This window comes from Raphanus sativus, chromosome 7 (genome assembly GCF_000801105.2).
Source record: "Raphanus sativus cultivar WK10039 chromosome 7, ASM80110v3, whole genome shotgun sequence".
In the NCBI taxonomy this organism is placed as follows: Eukaryota; Viridiplantae; Streptophyta; class Magnoliopsida; order Brassicales; family Brassicaceae; genus Raphanus; species Raphanus sativus.
This window is the reverse complement of record NC_079517.1, coordinates 25,770,350-25,779,754: the sequence shown is the minus strand read 5'-3', so window position 1 is coordinate 25,779,754 and position 9,405 is coordinate 25,770,350. Positions and strand designations below refer to the sequence as shown.

Sequence of the window (9,405 nt, the reverse complement as noted above, 5' to 3'; positions counted from 1 at the left end):
GAGGGGTGTAACATCCCGAGTTGTGATATATGGAAAGGCTTAAGAGAATTGATTTGGCTACCTATGTCACCAAAGTTGACTTACCTTTTCCGTCACACATCTGTTTAGAACTCCAGAGTTAAGCGTGCTTGGGCTGGAATAGTGAAAGGATGGGTGACCTCTCGGGAAGTGATTCGCGATACCGTGTAAGTGAGGCCAAAGCACGGGGAAAAGTCGGGTGGTGATTGCAGGGTCAGTAAACAATGATTTCGAGCCTTGGAAAATTAACGACCGACCGTTGGATGGGATGGGGCCCACGGGCCGAGAGAGCGGGCGTGGGTGGCCCATTAGCCGTGGGCGGTCGGGGCGTTACAAGGGGTTTGTTTATCTGATACTGATCCTAACGCCTTGTGCTTTAATGGTTAGCCTGAATCACGTAGATTCGTGTCATTGCTTAGGAATCAAAGGCTTCCAAGCTCCAGAGGTACATCAACTGTAACTATCTCTAACTTCATTTAAATCTTGCTTATATGAATCACATAAATCATGTACCTTGAGACTAAAAACGCACGCCTGAAGTACTCATTAGAACTTTAACGGACGAGATTATGAGGCAGTGACGAATTATGGAAGGTCACTAAACTGCACAACTGAGAATCTTCTTCCCTTGAGGTAATAATTTAATCATCAGTCTGCTAAACTTCTCTAATCATTGCTGCATTTGTGTGACATTATCCACGTGCTCTGTTTTTAAGTCTAGAAAGAGTTTCTCTCAGGATTGCACAAGTAAAGGCGTCTTATTAAGTCTAGAGAGCAAAAACTTGATCGCAGTCCCAAATCCTGGTACATGTTAATACATATGTCACACTACCTGATACAGTGGATAGATAGATGATGAGATGTAGATATGTGTGTTTTTTAATTTTCCAGGAATTGTGTGAGTCAAGGTTCCAGAAAACAAAGACGTCAACAACATTGAAAACGGGTGAGAAATTAGATTCTTCTTCACACTGATAGAGTTTCGATATCGAAAGTACACCGATAGTGAATCGTAAACTCAATCCTTCAATGTATAACACTTGAGAATTACAACTCGATAGCAATTTCACTTCTAGATTTGAATCTGAGTAACCGCTGGCCTCACCCAGACGATACACTCCTCAAGTCGCAAGACTCAATCCAAATCTACAAGCTACCTCCATGAGAAAGACGAGTCTGATATTTATACTCGGTTTCTTTTACAACCGCAAAGACTCTCAGTCTAGTAGAGTATCTCTCAAGCTGCCAGCTCAGCAATAAGCTTCTCCAAGCTTATCAATACTCCCCTCCCTTTGACAAGCTTGCCCTCAAGCTTGGGTTGGAAGAAATGTGGACAGATACCCACAAGCCAACAGCTTCTTTATTCGCCATTGCAGGCTTGGTAGCAACCTCAACTCTATCTTCTCACTGTTTTGTATTTGAACATCCAATTCTTTAAACACTTCCTTTGCTTATACTTTGTGTTGCACCCATGTGTTAGCATCATATTCATCTTGCACCACACTCGTAATATGTGTGTCTTCTGCTTTTTCAAGTTTGTCAATACTCCAGAAGGACTATAGTGTTCACTTCTTGCTGCAATCTCAAATTTGACAAATGAGTCCTCCTCACTCCATTGCCGTAGTTGTTCTGCATTTACTGCAGAAACGCTGTCATCTCGTAACACAACCTCAACACTGAAGCACATACAGACACAGTTATGCAGCAACACAACAACTCCAATCTGTATATACTGAGACAGCTTTAGCCTTTGTATCCCTGAAAGTTGTGGATAGGATCTCACGTGAACATGGACCACTGGACCGACGAGATGCAGCGAGAACAACTCCAATTTATCTGCTGCACTATTCTGCTTATGTCTTCGTTGCTCTTGCAATTGTAACAAACTTGCAACACATGTTTGCATAGGCTTGTTCCCATATGAAAACTGCATCAACATCACCTTGTTTCTTGACTGCTCCCTATTAGAATTACCAGACATGGTCTGAGACTGCAGACAGACCAGAAAAAACAGCCCACAAGCAATTTTCTGTAGTTTCTCAGATTTATTCTTCCCCCAAAAACAACTTCCATCACACTGCCCTGTTGTAGCTTTGTACTTAAATCCCCAATCTTTTGCAAACGTTTGTTTCCATGAATCTCTTTGGAGGAACTGTTGTAGTCCATGTAATACATGCATATAAATGTTTTCCTTCTCATGCTGCTGGTCCACGTTTGGTATCTCAAACAGTCTAGCACCAGAAGACGTATTATCAACATAACTCAGTCCTTTGTTCTTCTCCCTGTGTAAAATATTCATTCTCTCAGCCTTATATTTAAAATGCCAACACTACAAGAAATATTCGTATTAGTAGCACCCGAAAAACGCTACTATAGAGCTTTCGTAGCGTTTTTGTAAACGCTCTGACAGCCGCAGCTATGGTAGACCCCCCCATATTATAGCGTTTTTCGTGTGCTATAAAAAATAGAGATATAATAGCATTTATTCGTGTGCTATAAATTAATATTTTACAGCATTTTATTCGTGCTATGGTTTATTTTTTTAAGGCGATTTTTTAGTGCTGCAAAATATTTTATAACAACATTGATATAATGCTATTATATCTCATTTCTATTTTATAATTATTAATTTAATTATTAATTTTAATTCATTAAAATTAAAATTTAATTACAATATATATTGACATTAATCCAAAATTAAAACTAAAATTGAATTTTATTTATTAATTAAAATAATTTACAAATGAAATTAGTTTTACAAAACTAAACCAGCATTTAAAAAAATTAAGTAAACTAAACCAGAAACCATTAACCAAAATCTAATTAACCTTAAACCAAATCTAAACATAATTACCCCTAAACCTAATCTCTCTACTGCCGCCTCCTTCCTGCTTTGCCTCTTTCTTCTCGACGACTCGACGTCTTCCTCTACTCCGTCTCCTTCTCTATATATCTCTACCACCATCTGCTGTCCTCCTAGCCACAGCCTGCCTCCTAACCACACCAGCTAATCCAATCCTGGTAGCATCTTCGCGCGAACCACTGCATCACCAACATACACACATACGTTGGCGAGAACTTGATGGACTCGGTGCTGCAACTCTTGGAACTTCTTTGTTGCCTTGAGGCTTCCTGAAATTACAATCAAATCATAAACACAAGTGTGGAACTTTGAAAGAGAAAGCAGTAAAGGTTGGGACTTTTACCATGAATATAGCATTCTTTGAGAAGGTATAAGAACACAAGCGGAGAAACATGGGTTAAATCTGAAAATGCATGTAAACACAGAGTTCCAGGTGGTGATTCAGCTTCTTTGTGATCCAAACCCATCCAAGATTAATAATTTTTTAAATCTACAAAAGAATCCATGTCAAAGTATGAGTGTGGAGGAAGAATCAATCAAGCAGTTAAATGTAAAATATGTGTGAAGAAAAAAAAACGAAATGATGGTGTTCCAATGAGAGACTAAACCGGTAAGGGAGGGACGGAGAACTGTTGAGAGATTCGTTGATGGACTCGTTGGCGGGCAATCTCAAAGACCTTGAGAGATTCGTCGACAGACTCCAGATCTCGAGTCTTCTCTTTGTTTCCTAACGGAGTGGTGGTGGTGACGAGCGCCTCAGTGGTGGTGGTGGTGACGAGCACGTCGGTAACCGTAGTGGTGGTGAAGAGTGCGACGAATCGAAGGGAGGAATGGTGGTGTAGATGGGAGAAACCTTTCCGATAATGGAGAAGGGAATTACAAAGATTAGGGAACAGGGTAAGAAAAAAAAGGAAAATGAAAAAGGAAAGGAAAACAACATATAGTCCGTTCGATTAAGTTGATCTAACGGTGTAGGATCGAATATAGGCTGATCCACGCCATAAACAAAATAGACCAATAAAAGAAAAGTGCGAGGATTGGTAGATGAGTGATTCTGGACCTTTGATCTAAATCAATCAATGGCTCTAAAAAAACAATACAAATTATCTTTCTATTTACTTATGGCTATTATAAAAAATATATAAACTTTAAATAATCTGATATCATAATTTAAAATTAGAAATATAAATCTGGTATTTTTTTTTTTTTAGTTGTATGATTGACTAAAATATTGAAATAATAAAATGAGAATGAGAATATTTCTTTATTTTGTATATTGTTGTTTGTTATTTAGTGGTTTAATTTTATTTTGTAAATGTATAATTTGAAATTTTATATATAGGTTTGAGTAGTATATTTATCTTATATGGATTATAATTTGTTTAAAATTTTAAGATTTGATGTTTATGATGTATGTTATATGTTAATATGAGGTATGTGGTTTAGGGTTTAGGGTGTAGGGTGTAGATTTGAGCTTTGGTGTTTGAGGTTTAGAATTTAAATTACAGATTTGATTTCTTAAATGATTAAAGTTTGATTTTAGGTTTTCTTGTATAAAGTTTTTTTTAAATTAAATTTAGGTTTTATTTTTTATTAAGTGGAGATATGGTTTATGTTTAGAGTTAGGGTTTAGGATATATAATATAATTGAAGATTTAAGGTTTATATTTTGTAAGTTATAACTTAAGATTAAAACAATGAAAATTTGAGTTTAATTTTAAGATTATAGGATATGTTGTAAAAAGATTAGAGTTTTAATTGTGTTTTGAGTTTAGGGCTAAAACATACTTAGTGTTTTGGAGTTAAATTTTATAATTAAGATTTTTAAAATATACTATATAATTATAAAGTTACAAAATTAAAAAGTTTGAAAATTACAAATGTTCATTTTGAAATTTTGTTATAAGTGTTGGATGTTGAAGTTTAGGGCATGTTTAGGGTTTAGATCTTGAGGTAAAAAAATATTTTGTTTTTTTTTCTAATTTATTATCAGTATTTAGATTTTCTTTTTATCATATTATTTGTTTTTTATCTTTAGATTTTATGATGAAATACTCAAAATTTAGGTTTTAGGGTATGTATTAATATTTTTATATTCCATAAATTATCTAAAAATACAGGATTTTTTATAGCATAACTTATTCAAGAATACAGACAACCACTCAAAAACAAATCAACCAGGAGCATATATTGTTAACAACCAAATAAGAGGCAATCTTCCCAATTTTCCAAGTGCATCCTCCTTGCCCGTCAAACAAACAGGTCGTGTAAAATCTTCAACTACCGTTGATGCAGTGGAATCAAGTCCAGCTGATCGCTCATCGCACAAGAGCACCTCAGAAGGAGTTACACTTTCATCAAGTACTACATACAATGCAGGAAGTTAAGTGGATCTTTGGAAACAGGACCAAACCCGCCTTGTCCGAGCTTGCTTCTGAGAGAGAAGTCATCAATTGCTGTAGCTAACACTTGAAACTCAAAGAGCGGAAGCTCCTCTAGCTTAAATTGGTTAGAAGCAGGCTCATCACCACTATTAAGTTCTTCCATTCTCTTTCACAGTTGCTCTACGCTTCTGTATTTCTGTGGTTCTGCTAAGGCAGTGATTGAAGAAGCAAACAAACTATGTTTAAAGGAAAAATCAGAAACAAACAACATTCAATGAGTAGAAAACTCTAACCTGGACGCTTTTTGAGTTTCCGGCAAGCTAACAAAATGCAGACGACAGCAATCAACACAACGCCTAGCACAGGTTAATAAGCATACTTAATAACATAACATATCATATCTCTCTGGATATAATAAGATAATGTAATAAAAGTCTGAGATTTAGATGTCTGGTTACCGCAAAGACAGAGTAGCAAGAGGCACAAGATTCTCATAATGTTGATGAGTACGCCTTTTTCCTTCTTCAGACGCCATAAGAACAATCTCAAATCTTAATACCCTTTAGTAAAGAAACGATCTTTCAGAGCCAAGTCATGAGTTTACTGTCTGAAGCTACAAACTTGACCTGCAAATCTGAATCAAGAAGTAAACTTATTGGGTAAAGGAAGTAGCTTTATGTTTTTACTTGATATGAGAAATGGTTGTGAAGTAAAATGACTAACACTTACTGCTTTACTGGTCTTCTTGGCGCTCTTTGCTCACGGGAGAATGTCTATCTCGCAATTTCCCGGTGGCGAAGACAGGAAGAAGAACAAGTGCATATCTGCTCAATTCAGGTAGAACACACAACAGATAAGGATAAAAGATTCGAAGAAAATTATCAGAACATTGATAGAATGTAGCCAAAAAAGAAGAATCTTTCTAACCTATCCTTGACACTTCTACAAAGCTCTATTGATTCGAGCTTTGCAACTTTGAAATCGAACTTACAAACCACCGCTTATTAGGTTATGGCGAAGAGAAAGTATCTTCAGCATAGAGAGCGGTCGATTCTCGATTTGAAGTTGAGAAGAAGGTGGAAGAGATAACGATAGAGGACGAAGACGGATCTGAGGTTTCTTTATGTGGTGGTGGAGGTCACGGTCGCGACTCCGGAGAAGACAGAGACCGGCGAAAAATCTGAGAAGCGATGGTGGAGGAGGTGGTGACGAGCGATGGTGGTGGAGATGGTGACGAGCGATGGCGGATGGGAGAGATGGCGATGGTGGTGGTGACGACTGACGAGCGACAGTGTTACCATCACTGCAACTCCGACAGCAGCTCCTTGGTGGCTTCATCTCCTCCACCTCCACTAATATTCTTCGATTTCAATCTGAGAAGAAAAAAAAATATCATCGAAGGGGGATTCTTAGAGAAGATAAGAGATAAAATGATTTTGATAAAAAAAAAAGAGATAAAATGATTTTTTTTTCTAAGTGTTTTGGCGGAAGAAACTAAAATTTTCGCACAAAAGTGTTACCGTAAATGAAATTCCCAAATTTTGTTTCTCCGCTTAACAAAATTTTATCGTAGTGTAAATTTAATGCTATGATAGAGTTGGGATCTGATTTTGGTATTTTTGGTAGCAATTGGTGAATTCGTGCTATCGGAAACTGCTACCAATACTCATATTTCTTGTAGTGCAAGTCTTGGAATACTTCTTCAGGGTAATCTGCTCATGTCCTGAATGCAACCAGATAGCATCAGAATACCGTAGCACCTCTGCAGAATCCACATTAACACTAAATTTGTCAGTGACACATGAAGAAGCTGGTATGAATTCATCTGACTTCGTGCTTTGTAAAGGATGTGATTCTTCTCTGCTATAAACAGCACCGCTGCCAACCTAATACGGTGACACCGGAAGCAAAATACCAAAATCTGATTGTGAACGAGTTTCTGATGCTGCTTGTAGTTGTTTACAGCTCTTCACTTGTTGGAATGGTGGCAGAGAAGCAGGTGTATGTGTTTCAGGTGATTCTATAGAATCAGTCTTCTCCAAGGTTGCTATAGCTTCCTTTTCACAATTCTTTTCATGAACAACTTCTGCTCTGAGAATCTCTGTCGAGCTGTGAGATGATGCTTTCACACACCCAAGTTCTGTCTTCTTAGCACTCGTAGATACTGTTTCCTTTGGCGGTATCACATCTGACGGGAAACTACTCTTGGCTGGAGCAAAGTGAGCAAGTAATCTCTTCTTAAAATTTGACCAACTCAAGAATGAATCTTTAGACCTTTCTTCATTGTACCAATCTAGTCCATCTCCTTCTAGGCTCTCAGACACCAAGACAAGCTTAGCTTCTTCGTTAAACTGGCCAGCTCTGAAAATCTTTCCACTCGACAAATCCAGCCATATGGCATAAAACCATCAAACTTTGGCAACTCATATGTGTCACTGTCAACTAAGCTCACACCACTTGACTTTAACAAACCACCACGCAGCTCAGACAAAAGATGATTACTCCGATAGCCTAACGATTTAGTCTCCGGTTTATCAATTCCATGTGAATTTGTTACCTGAATATTATGATCGGAAGATTTGGAAACTCCTTTGCCTTTCATTTCACTTCCAGGACGAAAGCTGCGCAACTGTTCCAAACCTTTCTGAATTTCTGCATTGTACTTTATCATCTCCGGATCTTCATCGCTTCCAAACCGTAACCACAAGGATTTCTTCAGTGAATCCCAACTGTCGAACAACCACAATGATTGTCGCCATTGAAACCAAGATACAGCTTCACCATCCATGAAACTCTGAGCAAAATTAAGTTTGTCATCGTCCTCTGTGAAATCCTCCCGCACAAAGAACTCCTCCAACCCAAAAATCCATGATCGCAAGTCATCGCCTGTGAAGATTGGAATCGCTACACACTCCGTTGCCATTGACTCTGATCTAGACGTCACACTGCGATTCTTCAATTCTCTCACCGTCGGAGAATTCACGATCGTCGTAATCAGCTAAAGCACCACCTTCGCTGTGGCATTCACACGATCCGAGCTCACTGTCAACGTCGCAGAGATCGAACGGCTCACCGCACCAATTGATAGAGTTTCGATATCGAAAGTACACCGATAGTGAATCGTAAACTCAATCCTTCAATGTATAACACTTGAGAATTACAAATCGATAGCAATTTCACTTCTAGATTTGAATCTGAGTAACCGCTGGCCTCACCCAGACGATACACTCCTCAAGTCGCAAGACTCAATCCAAATCTACAAGCTACCTCCATGAGAAAGACGAGTCTGATATTTATACTCGGTTTCTTTTACAACCGCAAAGACTCTCAGTCTAGTAGAGTATCTCTCAAGCTGCCAGCTCAGCAATAAGCTTCTCCAAGCTTATCACACACTCACCCACTTGCACTTATAAAGCTTGATTCTTAACACTACTAAACAAACTTCTTTGTTTTTGCTCATCGTATCATTTGAATTGGAAACAACATAGTTCTTTACAGGTTGCGTCATAAGTGCAGTGGTAAGCCAAGCCATGTTGGTGGTAGGAGAGAAAAATCTACATCTGATACTTAACATTCCCATGGATGTCTATGGTGACCAGAAAAGGATCCAACAACTCATCGCAGAATTTCTGCTAATTATTGTTCACTTTGCACCCACCGCAGGTTCTGTGGAGCTCAATCTACCCCGGTTCTGAAACAAATGTCTTATACGTTCTCTGCTATACACACATGGAGTTTCATGTAACCTTTTGAAGCCTTTATAATTTTTTATTTATTTATCAAACAACGAGCACTGGGTCTGGGATTCATTACCGCCAAAGAAAGTGCAAGATATGTTCCACAATAGCATATGGACAAGTCGTGAAGCAGAGTCCTATTTCTATAGTAAATGTTGTCTTTAATAGTGTTACTACTTAAACTTCTAAAAATTAATGACCAAACATTTGTAAATCCTTGGGATTTTAAGAGTATGGTCAATGGTCTAGTAAAAAAAAGCTTCTTTAGCTTCAGTATATAATCAGTTATCATAATTGTTTGCAAGTTGTTGAAAATTTAGAATCTAACCTATATTAAAAGGAGAATATAATCAACAATGAGGCTGTCCACGTGGGCATAAAAAATCCACCAATCAGAAGCAAA

At 37.8% G+C, this 9,405-nt stretch overlaps 2 long non-coding RNA genes across 2 annotated transcripts; both read right to left on the bottom strand.

The window, feature by feature from the left end:
* Nucleotides 1-2,715: 2,715 nt before the first annotated feature.
* Nucleotides 2,716-3,778, bottom strand: LOC108838302 (uncharacterized). Its single transcript, XR_001947504.2, has 3 exons — nucleotides 3,490-3,778; nucleotides 3,225-3,371; nucleotides 2,716-3,150 (listed from the first exon to the last, which is right to left on the bottom strand). It is a non-coding gene; the product is annotated as an uncharacterized LOC108838302 (long non-coding RNA).
* A 1,290-nt stretch (nucleotides 3,779-5,068) lies between these two features.
* LOC130497504 (uncharacterized) lies at nucleotides 5,069-6,333 on the bottom strand. The gene is made up of 5 exons (XR_008936482.1): nucleotides 6,193-6,333; nucleotides 5,995-6,089; nucleotides 5,724-5,899; nucleotides 5,559-5,621; nucleotides 5,069-5,469 (listed from the first exon to the last, which is right to left on the bottom strand). It is a non-coding gene; the product is annotated as an uncharacterized LOC130497504 (long non-coding RNA).
* Between the last annotated feature and the right edge of the window lie 3,072 nt (nucleotides 6,334-9,405).